This window comes from Nycticebus coucang, chromosome Y (genome assembly GCF_027406575.1).
Source record: "Nycticebus coucang isolate mNycCou1 chromosome Y, mNycCou1.pri, whole genome shotgun sequence".
Taxonomy (NCBI): domain Eukaryota; kingdom Metazoa; phylum Chordata; class Mammalia; order Primates; family Lorisidae; genus Nycticebus; species Nycticebus coucang.
This window is the reverse complement of record NC_069805.1, coordinates 1,075,575-1,094,705: the sequence shown is the minus strand read 5'-3', so window position 1 is coordinate 1,094,705 and position 19,131 is coordinate 1,075,575. Positions and strand designations below refer to the sequence as shown.

Sequence of the window (19,131 nt, the reverse complement as noted above, 5' to 3'; positions counted from 1 at the left end):
ATCTTCCAGGGCGGCACCTGTGGCTCAAGGAGTAGGGCACTGGTCCCATATGCCAGAGGTGGTGGGTTCAAACCCAGCCCCGGCCAAAAACCACAAAAAAAAATCTTCCAACCAAAAAATGCCCTGGTCCAGATGGCTTCACACCAGAATTCTATCAAACCTTCAAGGAAGAGCTTATTCCTGCACTGCAGAAATTATTCCAAAAAATTAATGAAGAAGGAATCTTCCCCAACAAATTCTATGAAGCAAACATCAACCTGATACCAAAACCAGGAAAAGACCCAACCGAAAAGGAGAATTTCAGACCAATCTCACTCATGAATATAGACACAAAAATTCTCAACAAAATCCTAGCCAATAGATTACAGCTTATCATCAAAAAAGTCATTCATCATGTTCAGGTAGGTTTAATCCCAGAGATGCAAGGTTGGTTAACATACACAACTCTATAAATGTTATCCACTATATTAACAGAGGCAAAAATAAAGATTATATGACCCTCTTAATAGATGCAGAAAAAGCATTTGATAAAATCCAGCATCCTTTTCTAATTAGAACTCTGAAAAATATAGGTATAGGTGGCACATTTCTAAAACTGATTGCAGCTATCTATGACAAACCCACAGCTAATATTTTACTGAATGGAGTAAAACTGAAAGCTTTTCCTCTTAGAACTGGAATCAGACAAGGTTGTCCTCTGTCACCTTTACTATTCAACATAGTGCTGGAAGTTCTAGCCAATATAATTAGGCAAGACAAGGAAATAAAGGGAATCCAAATGGAAGCAGAGGAAGTCAAACTCTCCCTCTTTGCTGACTACATGATCCTATATTTAGAGAACCCCAAAGACTCAACAACAAGACTCCTAGAAGTTGTAAAAAAATAGAGTAATGTCTCAGGATATAAAATCAATGTCCACAAGTCAGTAGCCTTTGTATACACCAATAACAGTGAAGATGAGCAGCTAATTAAGGACACAACTCCCTTCAACATAGTCTCAAAGAAAATTAAATACCTAGGATATACCTAACGAAGGAGGTGAAGGACCTCCATAAAGAAAATTATGAAATCCCCAGAAAGGAAATAGCAGAGGATATTAACAAATGGAGGAACACACCATGCTCATAGATGGGAAGAATCAACATTGTTAAAATGTCTATACTTCCCAAAGCAATCTACCTATTCAATGCCATTCCTATCAAAATATCAACATCGTCCTTTCAAGATTTGGAGAAAATGATTCTGCGTTTTGTATGGAACCAAAAAAAAACCCTGTATAGCTAAGGCAGTTCTTAGTAATAAAAATAAAGCTGGGGGCATCAACATACCAGATTTTAGTCTGTACTACAAAGCCATAGTGCTCAAGACAGCATGGTACTGGCACAAAAACAGAGACATAGACACTTGGAACTGAATTGAAAACCAAGAAATGAAACTAACATCTTACAACCACCTAATCTTCGATATACCAAACAAGGATATACCTTGGCGGAAAGACTCCCTATTCAATAAATGGTGTTGGGAGAACTGGATGTCTACATGTAAAAGACTGAAACTGGACCCACACCTTTCCCCTCTCACAAAAATTGATTCAAGATGTATATAGGACTTAAATTTAAGGCATGAAACAATAAAAATCCTCAAAGAAAGCATAGGAAAAACACTGGAAGATATTGGCCTGGGGAAAGACTTCATGAAGAAGACTGCCATGGCAATTGCAACAACAACAAAAATAAACAAATGAGACTTCATTAAACTGCAAAGCTTCTGTACAGCTAAGGAGACAATAACCAAAGCAAAGAGACAACCTACACAATGGGAAAGGATATTTGCATATTTTCAATCAGACAAAAGCTTGATAACTAGGATCTATAGAGAACTCAAATTAATCCACATGAAAAAAGCCAACAATCCCATATATCAATGAGCAAGAGACATGAATAGAACTTTCTCTAAAGATGACAGATGAATGGCTAACAAACACATGAGAAAATGTTCATCATCTCTATATATTAAAGAAATGCAAATCAAAACCACCCTGAGATATCACCTAACCCCAAGGAGAATGGCCCCCATCACAAAAATCTCAAAAGTGCAGATGCTGGCATATGGAGAGAAGGGAACACTTTTACACTGCTGGTGGGACTTCAAACTAGTACAACCTTTCTGGAAGGAAGTATGGAGAAACCTCAAAGCACTCAAGCTAGACCTCCCATTTGATCCTGCAATCCCATTACTGGGCATCTACCCAGAAGGAAAAAAATCCTTTTATCATAAGGACACTTGTACTAGACTGTTTATTGCAGCTCAATTTACAATCGCAAAATGTGGAAACAGCCTAAATGCCCACCAACCCAGGAATAGATTAACAAGCTGTGGTATATGTATACCATGAAATACTATTCAGCCATTAAAAAAAATGGAGACTTTACATCCTTTGTATTAACCTGAATGGAAGTGGAAGACATTCTTAGCAAAGCATCACAAGAGTGGAGAAGCATGAATCCTATGTATTCAATTTTGATATGAGGACAATTAATGACAATTAAGGTTATGGCATGGGAAGGAAAAGCAGAGCGAGGAGAGGAGAGAGGGGGGCGGGGCCTTGGTTTGTGTCACACTTTATGGGGGCAAGACATGATTGCAAGAGGGACTTTACCTAACAATTGCAATCAGTGTAACATGGCTGATTGTACTCTCAATGAATCCCCAACAATAAAAAAAAAAATCAAAAAAAAAAAACAAATACAAAAAAAATATCTTTATTGCAGCAGTCAAGTTGGGGGTGAAATTTCCTAAGCTCCTATCCTACCTTTCATATTTCATTGCCTAGATCAAAATACAAAGCCAAACATTATTATTACATGTATCGGTCTATTTTGGATAATATATTTTATCACCATCTCTTTTAGTCATGAATACTTATATTCCTGCTCAGCATACAAAATACACAAATATAATTCTCTTGAAAGATAGCAAATTGTGTGTCCAGTCACAGCAAACACACATTATATGTTCTATGTTTACCAAACATTTTCCAGGAAATAGTAAGATGTTACTGTGCAATAACAACCTCTTAACTTAGAAAGAGAATGCAAACTACAGCTTATTGATCCAAACAGTACAGGAAAGATATATGTAAGGGCTTTCCAGCCTAGAATTGAGAAAAACAATTTTAATTACCAAACAAAAATTGCACATACTTTCAGTGTATGAAATGTTTTAATACATTAAGTAATTTACATATACACTACCTTATATACTTTTGTGTGTGTTTGGAGAAAACTAAAAATCTACTATCAGCAATTTTCTAATATGCAATGTATTGTTACAAACTTTTGTTACCTTGATGCACAAATGATCTCTGGAGCTTTGTTTTAACTAAAACACTATGTATTTTGATTAATTCTTCCCTAATCTACCTTTCCACAGTGTTCCATAATCATTATTCTACTCTCTAAAGTATTTGTTGTTGTTTGTGTATTTGTTTTTTTAGATTACACATATAAATGATATCCTGTACTATCTGTCTTTCTGTTCCTGACTGTTTTCTATTTTATTTAACATAATGTTCTTAAGGTTTATTAATGTTGCTATGTTGTGAATAACAGGATTTTAGTTTTTTTAATGGCTGATTAGTATTACTAATTTTCTTTTTTGTTGTTGTTGTTGTTTTTTGGCTGGGGCTAGGTTCGAACCCACCACCTCTGGCATATGGGACCGGCGCCCTACTCGTTTAGCCACAGGCACCGCCCAGTATTACTAATTTTCTATTACTATCTAACAAATTTTCACACAATTTGATAACTTAAAATATTTATTGTTATTATTATTTTTTGAGAAAGAGCCTCAAGTTGTTGCCCTGGATAGAGTGCTATGGCATCACAGCTCACAGCAACCTCCAACTCCTCCTGGGCTAAAGCGATTCTTCTGCCTACACCTCCCAAGTAGCTGGGACTACAGGCGCCGGCCACAACACCTGGCTATTTTTTTTTTTTTTTTTGATTACAGCCGTCATTGTTGATTGTAGGGCTCAGGTTGGATTTGAACCCACCAGCTCAGGTATAAAAACATTGATTATGTCTTTTTGAGATGGTTCTGGCCCTTCTGAGAGTAGTCATGTTATAATCTGAAAGGACTGGTCTCAAAGAGATCTATGAAATTCGGGAACTCCCTCTAATGTTGGGAGGATTATTTTCTTTCAACAAGCTGTTATAAAATGATCAATACCATGGCATGTACCACAGCAACCTGAATTCTATAACCTAGCATATAATGGTGCTAGGATTAAAACAGGTTTTTTCTGCTGTGCCAAATTCCCAAACCACCACAAATTCCAGAGCTGCATGGTGTTGTGTTTTAATGATTGACACAATGTCAAGCCAAAGAACTGATCCTGGATGTCTTTGAAATTCCAGAAATCAGTATAAGGGATGCCTGTTAGAAGAGTAAGCCCTTACCAAGGCAGCAGAGGGTGGACTGTCTTCACCAGAATTTTCAGAGCTCTGTGTTTGGTTAGGCTTTCAAATAAAATCATTATGCAACTTGGAAGAAAGTATCACTTCAGCTGGGGGAGATGATCTAGAGAGCTTCCAGCTTGAGATAAGTGGTTTTTTAAAAGAAATGGCATGTCCATATTCTGTACTCATATCAGGAGATATTAAAGACCATTTAAAAAGGAGGACTGTTTGAAACTTGTATAATTTTTAAGTATAGAACTTCAAGCCTCACAGATATTACAGAATAAAAAATGTAAACATTCTCAATTAGATAAAAATAGTGAAATTCATCAGGAAGTTCAAGCTATGTATGATACCCTTGGTATACCCAAGACAACAACTTCTGACATTCTACTTATGCTAAACCAAGTGGAATCAAAGGTGAAAGATATTCTCTCAAAAGTTCAGAATAATCATGTGGGAAAACCACTGCTGAAAATTGATTTAAATCCAGAACAAGCAGAACACCTAGAAAGAATCAATGAAGCTCTTTCCTGTGAATATGGGTGCCTCTGGAGAATGTTAATGAAACACCTAAACATGACAGTACAGTCCTTTAGATGGTCTGATAGAGCAAAAGTAAAAACAGATGACATAGCAAGGATTTATTAGCCTAAGTGTTATGCTTTGTCACCCAAGACGACAGTTACAATGGTGCATCTGCTTGCTGCTTGTGAAGATCTGTCCAGGATCATTAGGACAAGTAGTGGTGCTAGGCGAGAGAAGACAGCATGTGCCATTAATAAGGTGCTGATGGGAAGGGTGCCCTGACAGGGGAGGATGGCCAAATGAAATTGAACCACCACCTCCTGAAATGCCTGCTTGGCAAAAGAGACAAGAAGGCGGCGGAAGGGGTGGTTGGGGTGGGAGTGGGGTGGAGGTGGTAGAGGAAGAGGAGGTGGAAGAAGTGACTGGGGTTGGGGTGGAGGAGGAGCTGGGTGGGGTAGGGAAGAGAGTGATAGAGGAAGTTTACAAGGCAGGGGAGATTATGGTAGGAGGGCAAATTATGATGGAAGAGGAGGCTATGGTGGAAGAGGGGGTTATGGTAGAAGAGGTTATGGTAGAAGAGATCCATATGGAGGAGGTGGTGGTGATGGTGGAGGAGGATATAGAAGATACTAAAACTAAAAAATTAGATAACAGTGCTTGCTTCTTGATAGTGTTTTAAATAACATACTTGAATATCATCTTTGAAGTAAACACCATGTTAGACTCCCTGATGATATCATTCTTGAATTGGGTTAATATGTAAGAACATTGTTTTATACTACCATGAAGTGATGATTTTTTCCATAAGTATGTATCCTTGAGCATGTTGTAACTTTTTAAAAAAGAAAAAAAAAACTTTTAAAATGTAAATATGACCATCAAACTTAAAAATGGAAAGTATTTTATTGTCATGATTGGATTTAGACTGTTACCTGTATTTTGTTCAGGTTTCAGACACATAAATGATCCCACCTTTGATGGAAAGGAGTATAGACTGCCTCATCTGTATTCCTGTGGATATGTTTTGTGTATTTTAATTCTACTTTACAAAATAGGGTTTTCCCTATTAGTCATGTTCAAAAGGAAGTTATAGTGATTCCTTTTTTTCTAGTACAGGAAATTCCTCTGGCCAAGTTTTTCTTAAGTTCCACTAATTGAAGCCCATGTCTTTTCTTTACCATGCGTATTTGATTTATTTTCTAATTTGATTTGAAATCTGTGAGATTTTTGTTTGACAAAGCAATTTAAGTTTGTGGTTAGAATAAACTTTAATGGGATAAAGATCCATACCAATTTTACATTATCATGTCAAAAATATTCTTTCAAAGTGGTCTCTTCATCATTTGTGCCCTCACTTTAGGTATTTGTCTATTAAAAGACAGGCTGAGCTGTGTCGCATGGGATTAAGGTACTAATTTTCAGCTTTGATGGATCACGATTAGGGTAAGGCCTCCCTGGTAATTCTGATTCATAGCTAGCTTTAACAAACACAAGATCAGGGAATGGCTGTATGTGGTTTGGTGGTTGGGGCAATCAAAGGTTTGGATATTAGGAGTTGGAAATCCAAATCACAGCGCTAGGCCAAGGATGTTATGGGTTGGAATGAGCTTAGCTTTCAAGGATTGATTTGTTCTTACTTGCTAAGTGAGGAGAGGCACTTGTTTCCTCCCTTGGTTGTTTCATAAAGACCTCAGTACAAATGCAATTGTACTGCAACGTGTTTTTCTCAGTGTGGAGAGAGGAAATAGCTGGTCATACACACTTTTTTTCAATCCCACTGTAAAATGTGTATCTTGGTGTAGGTTTCCTGGTCAATACCTGTGCATAACAACTCTCTGTGATCTAACCAACTCAATGGATAGAAAGCTGAATTGTTGCTAGAGAACAAATGATATTTGATATTAGGCAGGTTTTTTGTTGTTGTTTCATAGTAAACCCTGTGATAAAATCTAAAATAATGTTAATATTTTAAAGGTGAACATTGTATATACTACAATCTTGGAAATGTATTTTTCAGGGTAACTGAAGAAATGTGTTATAAACAATTTTTTTATTAAAAAAAACACAAAACATTTTTTATTATTACTAGTTTCTGTGAGACCGGAATTTAAACATGGTATATGTAGATTGTTCTGACTTACAATCTCTAGTGAAGTTGTAGCCAAGATGTCAGCTTAAAGATATTAGCATCTGAAAACTTGACAGGGAATTTGCTTTCATCTTAGCACATTTGTGTTAGCTATTTTTTAGAAGCCTATCTTATTCCTCATGTCATCCACAAACTGCTTGAGTATCTTATGACATGTTCAGTATCTTTCCTCAAGAAATTAGCTAAGAAATTAAAGAGTAAAATGAGAGGGTTGTGCCTGTGGTGCAGTGGGTAGGGCACCGGCCCCATATATCAAGGGGTGGTGGGTTCAAACCTGGCCCACGCCAAACTGCAACAAAGAGTAAATGAGAATTTTTTTGTAGCGTGAACCCCAAAACCATCTATTTTCAATTTCATCATCTTCTTTTAGTCATGTAGATGAATCCTTCTATTTTATGGTATAAACAGTTTTATAATCAAAAAAACATTTTCTTTCTTTTTTTTTTGCAAAATATAATTTTTTTTTTTTTTTATTGTTGGGGATTCATTGAGGGTACAATAAGCCAGGTTACACTGATTACATTTGTTAGGTAAAGTCCCTCTTGCAATCATGTCTTGCCCCCAGAAGGTGTGGCACACACCAGGCCCCACCCCCCTCCCTCCTTCCCTCTTTCTGCTTTTCCTCCCCCCTGCATAACCTTAATTATCATTAATTCTCCTCATATCAAAATTGAGTACATAGGATTCATGCTTCTCCACTCTTGTGATGGTTTACTAAGAATAATGTCTTCCATCCAGGAAGACCTTCCATCCAACCTTCCATCCAGGTTAATACAAAGGATGTAAAGTCTCCAATTTTTTTAATAGCTGAATAGTATTCCATGGTATACATATACCACAGCTTGTTAATCCATTCCTGGGTTGGTGGGCATTTAGGCTGTTTCCTTTTTTTGCGATTGTAAATTGAGCTGCAATAAACAGTCTAGTACAAGTGTCCTTATGATAAAAGGATTTTTTTCCTTCTGGGTAGATGCCCAGTAATGGGATTGCAGGATCAAATGGGAGGTCTAGCTTGAGTGCTTTGAGGTTTCTCCATACTTCCTTCCAGAAAGGTTGTACTAGTTTGCAGTCCTACCAGCAGTGTAAAAGTGTTCCCTTCTCTCCACATCCACGCCAACATCTGCAGTTTTGAGATTTTGTGATGTGGGCCATTCTGACTGGGATTAAATGGTATCTCAGGGTGGTTTTGATTAACATTTCTCTAATAGATAGGGAAGATGAACATTTTTTCATATGTTTGTTAGCCATTCATCTGTCATCTTTAGAGAATGTTCTATTCATGTCTCTTGCCCAATCATATATGGGATTGTTGGCTTTTTTCATGTGGATTAATTTGAGTTTTCTGTAGATTCCAGTTATCAAGCTTTTGTCTGATTCAAAATATGCAAATATCCTTTCCCATTGTGTAGGTTGTCTCTTTGCTTTGGTTATTGTCTCCTTAGCTGTACAGAAGCTTTGCAGTTTAATGAAGTCCCATTTGTTTATTTTTGTTGTTGTTGCAATTGCCATGGCAGTCTTCTTCATGAAGTCTTTCCCCAGGCCAATATCTTCCAGTGATTTTCCTATGCTTTCTTTGAGGATTTTTATTGTTTCATGCCTTAAATTTAAGTCCTTTATCCATCTTGAATCAATTTTTGTGAGTGGGCAAAGGTGTGGTACCAGTTTTAGTCTTTTACATGTGGATATCCAGTTCTCCCAATACCATTTATTGAATAGGGAGTCTTTCCTCCAAAGTATGTTCTTGTTTGGTTTGTCGAAGATTAGGTGGTTGTAAGGTGTTAGTTTTATTTCCTGGTTTTCTATTTGATTCAAAGTGTCTATGTCTCTGTTTTTGTGCCATTACCATGCTGTCTTGACCACTATGGCTTTATAGTACAGACTAAAATCCGGTATGCTGTGCCCCAGCCTGTTTTTATTACTAAGAACTGCCTTAGCTATACGAGGTTTTTTCTGGTTCCATACAAACCGCAGAATCATTTTTTCCAAATCTTGAAAGGACGATGTTGGTATTTTGATAGGAATGGCATTGAATAGGTAGATTGCTTTGGGAGTATAGACATTTTAACAATGTTGATTCTTCCCATCCATGAGCATGGTGTGTTCCTCCATTTGTTAATATCCTCTGCTATTTCCTTTCTGAGGGTTTCATAATTTTCTTTATAGAGGTCCTTCACCTCCTTCATTAGGTATATTCCTAGGTATTTCATTTCCTTTCAAACTATGTTGAAGAAGTTGTGTTTTTAATTAGCTTCTCATCTTCACTGTTATTGGTGTATGCAAAGGCTACTGACTTGTGGACATTGATTTTATATCCTGAGACATTACTCTATTTTTTGATGACTTCTAGGAGTCTTGTCGGTGAGTCTTTGGGATTCTCTAAATATAGGATGATGTAGTCAGCAAAGAGGGAGAGTTTGACCTCCTCTGCTCCCATTTGGATTCTCTTTATTTCCTTGTCTTGCCTAATTGTATTGGCTAGAACTTCTAGCACTATGTTCAATTGTAAAGGTGACAGAGGACAACCTTGTCTGGTTCCAGTTCTAAGAGGAAAAGCTTTCAGTTTTACTCCATTTAGTAAAATATTAGCTGTGGGTTTGTCATAGACAACTTCAATCAGTTTTAGAAATGTGCCACCTATGCCTATATTCTTCAGTGTTCTAATTAGAAAAGGATGCAGGATTTTATCAAATGCTTTTTCTGCATCTATTGAGAAGATCATCTGATCTTTATTTTTGCCTCTGTTAATATGGTGGATAACATTTATGCACTTGCGTATGTTAAACGAACCTTGCATCCCTGGGATGAAACCTACTTGATCATGATGTATGACTTTCTTGATGATAAGCTGTAATCTATTGGCTAGGAATTTGTTGAGAATTTTTTCATCTATATTCATGAGTGAGATTGGTCTGAAATTCTCCTTTTCAGTTGGGTCTTTTCCTGGTTTTGGTATCAGGGTGATGTTTGCTTCATAGAATGTGTTGGGGAAGATTCCTTCTTCCTTGACTTTTTGGAATAATTTCTGCAGTACAGGAATAAGCTTTTCCTTGAAGGTTTGATAGAATTTTGGTGTGAAACCATCTGGACCAGGGCATTTTTTGGTTGGAATATTTTTTATTGTTTCTTTAACCTCAGTGCTTGAAATTGGTCTGTTCAGGAGCTCTATTTCTTCCTGGGTAAGTCTAGAGAGTGGGTGTGATTCCAAATATTGATCCATTTCCTTAACATTGTCAAATCTGGGCAAGAGTTTCTGGTAGTATTCAGAGATGATCTCTTGTATCTCTGTGGGATCAGTTGTTATTTCCACTTTATCATCTCTGATTGAGGTTACTAGAGATTTTACTTTTCTATTTCTCGTTAGTCTGGCCAATGGTTTATCTATTTTATTTATTTTTTCAAAAAACCAACTCCTTGTTTCATTAATTTTCTGAATGATTCTTTTTTTTCAATTTCATTGATCTCTGATTTTGGATATTTCCTTTCTTCTACTGAGTTTAGGCTAGATTGTTCTCTTCTTTTTCCAATTCCATAAGATGGCTTGTGAGTTCGTTGATGTGCTCTCTTTCTGTTTTTTGAATGTAGGCATCTAAAGTGATAAATTTTCCTCTCAAAACTGCTTTTGCAGTATCCCATAGGTTTTGGTAGCTTGTGTCTTCATTGTTGTTATGCTCAAGGAAGTTAATGATTTTCTGTTTTATTTCTTCATGCACCCATCTTTTATTCAACAGAAGATTGTTTAATTTCCATGCCTTTGGGTGGGGTTCAATGTTTTTTTAGACTTGAAATCCACCTTTAGTGCCTTATGGTCTGAGAAGATACAAGGTAAAATTTCAATTCTTTTGATTCTGTTGATATTTATTTTGTGTCCCAGGATATGATCAATTTTGGAGAATGTTCCATGAGGTGATGAAAAGAATGTATGTTCTTTATCTTTGGGATGGAGTGTTCTATATGCATCTATCAAGCACAGTTGTTCTAGGGTCCCATTTAAATCTCTTATATCTTTGTTTAATTTCTGTTTAGAGGATCTATCCAGCTCTGTAAGAGGAGTGTTAAAGTGCCCTGTTATTATGGTATTATCACATATCATATTGCTCAGACTGAGTAAGGTCTGTTTCAAGAATCTGGGAGCATTTAAATTGGGTGCATATATATTTAGAATTGAAACATCTTGTTGTTGTATTTTTCCCTTGACCAATATAAAGTGACCATCTTTGTCTTTTTTGACTTTAGTTGTTTTAAATCCACATGTATCTGAAAATAAGATCGAAACTCCTCTTTTCTTCTGAGTTCCATTTACCTGAGAAATTGTCTTCCAACCCTTGACTCGGAGCTTTAATTTGTCTTTTGAAGCCAGGTGTGTTTCTTGCAGACAGCAAATGGATGGCTTGTGTTTTTTAATTCAGACAGCCAATCTATGTCTCTTCAGTGGGGAATTCAAGCCATTAATGTTTATTGAGATAATTGATAAGTATGGTAGTATTCTATTCATCTTTTGTGAGAGTCCATTGCTTAGTTTTATCTTTTGCATCAGTGTGGAGGTTAGGTTCTGTCCTTTAATTTCTGAGTTCTTACTTAGCTGCTGATCCATTGTGGTGGTCAGTGTGCAGAACAGGTTGAAGTATTTCCTGTAGAGCTGGTCCTGTTGTGGCAAATTTCCTCAATGTTTGTATATCTGTAAATGATTTGATTTCTCTGTCAATTTTAAAGCTTAGCTTGGCAGGGTACAGAATTCTGGGCTGGAAATTGTTCTGTTTAAGTAGATTAAAGGTAGATGACCAGTGTCTTCTTGCTTGGAAAGTTTCATTAGAGAAGTCTGCCGTCACTCTGATGGATTTGCCCCTGTAGGTCAACTGACGCTTACTCCTGGCAGCTTGCAGAATCTTTTCTTTTGTCTTGACTTTGGACATGTTCATCACAATGTGTCTTGGAGAAGCTTGGTTAGAGTTGAGGCAACCTGGGGTTTGAAATCCCTCTGAAAGCAGTGTGTCAGAATCTTTGGTGATATTTGGGAAATTTTCTTTTATAATATTCTCTAGTATGGCTTCCATTCCTCCTGGGTATTATTCTTCCCCTTCTGGGATTCCTATAACTCGTATGTTGGAATGCTTCATAAAGTCCCATAATTCTGGCAGTGAACGTTCTGCTTTCTCTTTCTTCTTTTCTGCCTCTTTTACTATCTGAGTTATCTCAAGAACTTTGTCTTCTCCCTCTGAAATTCTTTCTTCTGCATGGTCTAAGCTGTTGCTGATACTTTCCATTGCATCTTTCAGTTCCCTAATTGACTGTTTCAGTTCCTTCAGCTCTGCTATATCCTTTTTATATTCTTCATATCGTCCATCTCTTATTTGATTCTGTTTTTGGATTTACTTTTGGTTATTTTCCACTTTATTAGCAATTTCCTTCATTGTTTCCATCATTTCCTTCATTGTTTTCATCATGTGTATTCTAAATTTCCTTTCTGTCATTCCTAATATTTCTTTATAGGTGGAATCCTCATGGTCCCTTGGAGGGGTTATTCTGGACTGGTTCTTCATGTTGCCTGGCATTTTCTGCTGATTCTTCCTCATGAGTGATTCCTTTTATCTGTTTCCTTGCCCTAATTTTCCTTTCACTTCCTCTTGCTCTTTAAGTTCTCGTGCCTGTGGACTAAGGGTTCGATGAGTCCTTTGGTACAGGACCAGAAGGATGAGAAGATTGAAGATCAAGAAGGGATGAAAAAAAGAAGGAAAGAATGAAAAGAAAATAGAGAAAGGAGAGGGTAAAAGGAATATTGACAAAAAGAGGAGAGGCACAGAAAGAGGGAGACAGAGTAATATAGGTGTACAGTAGGGTACTTTGACACAACCTTTAAAAAACCCCAACCTCTAGGGGTGCCCAGTTAGGTGGTTCCCTTGAGGTCAGCAGCTCTTTTCTAACCTGATCAGACACAGTACCCCACCTCTACCAAGTAGAGAGGAAAGACAAAAATGCTATAAATCAAACCGAAACAACCAAACAGAAAACTTTACAGGATAAAATTGGGTGAAAAAACAAATAATAGGGGTAGAAACACTCGCAAAAATGAAGTTCTAATTATTGAAAAATGGAGCAATAGGAAATTGTATTTAAACTAGAAAAATTGAGAAAGAAAATATCTGTCCTGGAAAGGTTGAAATTAAAAAACAAAACAACAACAACATCCAAATAAAAAACAAACAAACAAAAAGAAAAAAAACACCAAAAAACAAAGCAGTACATATATCTTGTTGAATATTGTCTGGGCAACACGTAGTCTTCTGGGGTATGAGATGTTAATCACAATGCTGATACGACTGGAGGCCTCCACTGATTTCTCAAACCCCTTGGGGTAGACACCCTAAATCTCTCTTCTGCCCTCTTAAAAGGCACTTTAAACTTCTAAACTTGCTAAGCAGAAGCTTTCCCAGGAAAGTACTTGTTGCTGGAATCACTGCTGAAGTGGCTATCCACTTACCCAGTGTGCTAAAACCCGTCTCACTCTGCCCCTGAGGGTTAGGGCTGCAAGGCGGCTCAGACCCCACCTTTAGGCTGCTCATTAACTAGGTTACTTGCTCTGCAACCCTGAGGGGGGACCTTGCTGGGGCAGTTCTCTCCCAATGGCTCCCTTCAGCCACGGCCAAACACTATTACCTCCATCTGGCTCAGCCACTCAGTCTGGGACCCTAGACAATGCCCAAAGTTCTCCACGCTCCTGTTCAAGCTCTCCCCAAGGCAGTTCAACTGAGTGCCAAGACCAAAAACACCAAAACAGTTCACAGGTAAGGCCTTTCCGGTTTGCAGTCTCACTGCTACTGCACTTACAATTGTCAGCGGGATTAGACCAATCGAACACACGCTATTACTTGCCAGTTTTCCACTGTTTTTGTCCTCCTCTTGGGGTCCAGAAGTCTCTCGCTGACTCCTTGTATCCTCAAAGGGATAATTATAGGCAGATCCCACCAGCCAGAGATGCCTGGAGTCTTATCTCCCTAGATTCATGGTGCCCAAATGCTGTTACTCAGCCGCCATCTTGCTCTCTTTCCTCAAGAAAACATTTTCTTTTTACAATGTTTTGTAGTTCTCTTATGTTTCAAATTCCTGTACCAGTTAAGAATTGCTGATCAGGGGTGGCCCCTATGGCTCAAGGAGTAGGGCCCCTGTCCCATATGCCAGAGATGGCGGGTTCAAACCTAGCCCTGGCCAAAAAAAAAAAAAAAAAAATTGCTGATCAGAATTTTATCACTTTCTGTTACACTGATGCATTCCTTTTCTTTTCTTTTTTTTTTTAATCAGAGGAACCTCTCTATACTCCTGACATAACTACAGATCTTATACCACCAATTTGTCCAGAAAATATAAGATAAATAATACTTGTCTGCAGACTGTGCCCAGGGACCCACTGAGCCTACACACAAACAAGGTTTAGAGAATGACTATTAACCCCCAGCTTATTATTATAATGCGAAACCCCTGACCAGGGAAGGACTTAACATTTTTGTCATGGGATATATTCCTCACTGCTCTTGGGTGCCCTGCACTCCACCCCAAATATAATGATGTTTACTCCTCTCATGCATTATTTAGTTTCACCTGGATAAAGATCCCCTGATCTGTTGGTGAGGGAGGTGGATTTGAGGCTGTCTGTAGTACCCCCTCCCACCAGATCCATCTCTTACAGTAAATCCTATCTTCTTTGACGAAGCTCATTGTCTCAGTAATTGACTTTCTGTGTGAGAACTTTCTGTTATGTAAGAACTCCTTGTGGGTTCATTAACAATGGAGGTGAAAGGGTGGCACTATACCCGGCAAAGATCTCACAGACCACCAAGATTAAGAATGTGGTATGGTGATAGGGTTTGAAGAATTTTGTCTATTAAAAGATCAGATAGAGAATGAGGGGATAAAACAGTAATAGGGGAATCAAAAGTGAATTTCTTTGATTTTTTGTATTAGAGTAATTGTGGCTGCCAATGTCTTGAGATAAGGGACCTAATCTCGAATAGTGTGATCTGTTTTGAGAGATAAGTAACTGGAGTAAAGGTGGGGCCTAGCTGATGTTTAAGTACTCTGACAGAAAATATATGGTTTTTTGTAATATAGGAGAAAGTGGTGAGAAAGATTAGGAAGGTGGAGGGCTGGAGCTTCTAATAAAGCAATCTGTAGAGATTTAAAAGAAGTTCAGAGAGGCTTATGAGGGTTACTTTGAGTAGCATTATATAAAGGAGCAGTTAGGAGAGAAAAGTTGGGAATCCATTCTCTGAGGTATTTAGTTAATCCTAAAAAGGAGAGGAGTTTTTGTTTTGTGGTGAGTAGAGGAAAGTATCGAAGAAGGCTTTTTCTGTCTATGGTAATATCTTTGAAGCCTGGGGACAAAAGGACATTAAGGTAAGTGACTTTCTGTTGGAATAATCGAACCTTTGAGGGAGAGATCTGATATCTCCTATTTATAAAGAAACAAAAGAGGAAATGGCTTTTGCTTAGAGTCACATAAGGTGGGACTACAGAGCAAGAGGTCATCGACATGCTGAACTAAGGTTGAAGGAGAGGGATCATAGGACTGGAGGTCTCGTGCTAATGTTTGGGCAAATAAGTGGGGGTTGTCACAAAATCCTTAGGGGAGTACAGTTTAAGTAAGTTGGGAAGAAGTCTGAGAAGTAGGGTCAGTCCATGTGAAGGCAAACAGGTTCTGGCAATCGGGGTGTAAGGGAATGGAGAAGAAGGGATCTTTGTGGTCTAGTATGGAGAAATAAGTGGTTTAAGGTGGGATGATTGATAGGAGGGTGTGTGGATTAGGGACTACTGGGTGTATAGGAATGACTGCAGAGTTGATGAGTCTTAGATTTTGTACTAAGTAATAGTGACATTAGGTTTTTTGGTTTTTTAATTGCTAGTATGGGAGTATTATATGGTGAAGTGGGTAGTTCAAGAAAACCCACTTTTTTTTTTAAAGGAGATTCTGTATAATAGATTGAAGTTTTAGGAGACTAGATTGGGGAAGTAGGAAAGACAGAGGGGTTTTTTAGTTTAATAAGAATTGGAGAGTAGGAGGCAATTGAGGGGGTTACAGTATCTCAAACTTTAGGATTTACTTGCTCTGGTGGAATGGACCAGGGCAATGAATCTTTTATAGCTTGGGAAAGGATGAGGCAGAGTGAGGCAGAAGGAGATGGGTCAGCATCTATCAATTTAAGATCAAAAGTGAGGGTGGTACCTAATTTGGAAAGTATGTCACGTCCCAGAAGGGGAACTGGACAGAAAGGTAGCATCAAAAAGGAATAATTGAGAAATTACCAATCATGCAGTGTAAAAAAGGAGTTTGACATGGATGGTGGGAAAAACCCTCTACCCCGACAACAGAGGTGGGCAACAGGCAGGTAGGCACACTGAACTTTTTAAGAACTGAGAAACTAGTTCCTGTGTCTAATAGGAAGGCAATCATCCTACCTGCCACTATCAGGGTTACCCTTGGCTCCTCAGAGGTGATCTTCCTCGGGTGAAAGAAGCCAAGGTCCCATCAGTCTTCAGATGAAGAAGTCTGCTGTAGATGCCACAGGATAGCTGGCCCAATGTCCTCTCTGGGCCAAGGGACAGTCAGCCTTCCAATGGCCTTTTCTTTTGCAGAGGGCATGGCCCTGGTGGGGCCTGGGATTGGGGCAATATTGTACCCAGTGGTCTTCTCTACTGCATGTGTAGCCTGGTCCAGGTGGTTGAGTCATGAAGCGGCCTTTGGCCCCTGATGACTTAAGCATGTTAGGAAGGATGGCCTCAGTGACACTGTTTGTAATGTTGTGAGCTAGCATTTGATAATCTTGGGTTTGAGATTTTTTCTTTTCTCTTTGGAAAACATCATCTTGTGCTGTGTAAACTTTAAAGGCTGTGTCTAAGATCATGGCCTGGGGTGTTAAGGATCCATGCTCCAAGCGCTTTAGCTTAAGTTTTTTGTTGGGGTAACTTTGGTTAAAGAAATAAGTTATGAGAACGTTTTCCCATCTATTGTTTTAGGATCTAAGTTAGTATACTTAATAAAAGCCTCAGTAAGATGTTGGAGGAAAGTTGAAGGATTTTAAACTTATCTTGTATGACTGCTTGTAATTTATCGTAATTGATAGCTTTTTGGCAGAAGTTCTAAGTCTGCAAAGAATACAGGTAATAAAAATGCATTTCTACTTTTTTCCCCCAGCATTATTATTATAATTCCAATTTGGCTGGGAGTTAGGGACTGTAGTGTCACCTGTAGGATGCTCATTGTTGGACATGTGAAATTGATTTACTGCCTTTTTCACCCTCTCCCACACTCATTTGTGCTTGTCAGAGGTCAGATATTAGTTAAAATAATAAAAACATCATGCTAGGTAAATTGATAGGACATAGGAATACATTGTTACATGGTGGCACTGTAGGACCATCATATGGAAGAGCTGGAGGGAAGAAAGGAGTAAGGAGATCCAAACGTATTTCTTAGAGTACCTGGAGGTGGACTGAGAGACCATCCCGAAGAACTCTGAGGGCTAGTTGGAGGGGAGGAGTTAGGAGATGAGCTCAGATTGGTTGACAGAGAAGTAGGAGGAACCAAGGGTGGAGGCAACTGTGTGGTTGAGGGAGGAGCTGAAGATGGTGCGGCCAGAACAAGTATTACTCTGGTTTCAGAACCAGTGGCTGCTTGTCTGTGTTGTGGAGGTTCATCTGCCTGGTCAAGTAGGTTTGGTTTAGGGAGATAGAAAGTAGAAGAGCTCTTTGTTACAAGAATTTTGGAATTACTCAAACATAAATTAGGCTTGGTTCTAAGATATGAGAAGCCTTGAACACAGAGGACCTCACTCCATTTGCCAAGGCACTCCAAACAGTTATGTAAGTTTTGAATTAAAGAAAAATCAAATGAACTATACCTTGGCTAGATAATCTGGTTGTCTAGTTTGTAAAGTGGTCAAATCTGGGTAGAGAGTTAATTATTTTTTTTTTTTGGCTTCAAATCTAATCCTAATTCTACTAGGTGGTGTAATAAGCACCCCAAAGGGGAGTTAGGTGGGATAGAATGGCTTGCGCCCTTGGCGATTGGTCATAGGAATAAAGCATGAGCAGAATCACTCGAGGACCAAGACAAAGGGCAGAGGTCTCTGCTGCTTTGTTGCTGGCTGTGAAGATGAGAACACAGTCTAGGACAGTCGTCACAGTACCCAGATCAGTGTCAGACCCTTGGGGCCGAGGAGAGCTTGAGACCTGGTGCCAGGACTTTTCGTATGAAGTGTAGAAGCTCTGGGCTAAGCCACGCAAGGTTAATGGGAATAGGGAACTCAAGGCTTGACAAATGGGTGAATTGCCAGGAATGTAAGCAACCCAGCCCACAATAAGGGAAAACTCACTCCCATAGGGATACTCATCAAGTCTGGATAAGGCCAGTGTTGAGTGCTGATTAGAGTGCGTTGGTGGATGAACACAAGCCAATGGGTGGTGAATGCCAGGAGTCCGAGAAAAGGATAGGGAGCCCCCAGGAGTTAAAACCCTGTGGAAGGGGCGGCTCCTGTGGCTCAGTGAGCAGGGTGCCGGCCCCGTATACCGAGGGTGGCGGGTTCAAACCCAGCCCTGGCCAAATTGCAACAAAAAAATAGCCGGGCATTGTGGCGGATGCCTGTAATCCCAGCTACTCGGGAGGCTGAGGCAGGAGAATCACCTAAGCCCAGGAGTGGAGTTGGAGGTTGCTGTGAGCTGTGTGATGCCATGGCACTCTACCGAGGGCAATAAAGTGAAACTCTGTCTCTACAAAAAAAAACCTGTGGAAGGGGTGGAAGCGACCCTTGGGAGCATTCCCTAATTATATCCCACTTCTGACTCCAGATGAAAGGGTGGCTCTTGGCCGGCAGAGATCTCACAGACCACCAAGGCTTGTACAAAAGGTCTTTAATGGTGAGGGAGGAACGCTGCAGAGCAGCCCTGAGGAGGAGAGAAAAGAAGAGAGGGGAGAAAAGAGAGAGAGAGGAAAGATAAAGAAGGGGCATC

The 19,131-nt window shown here is 39.0% G+C and overlaps 1 pseudogene; it reads left to right on the top strand.

Moving 5' to 3' along the window:
* Positions 1-393: 393 nt before the first annotated feature.
* LOC128578959 (protein FAM98B-like) lies at positions 394-5,621 on the top strand (annotated as a pseudogene).
* Positions 5,622-19,131: the final 13,510 nt, after the last annotated feature.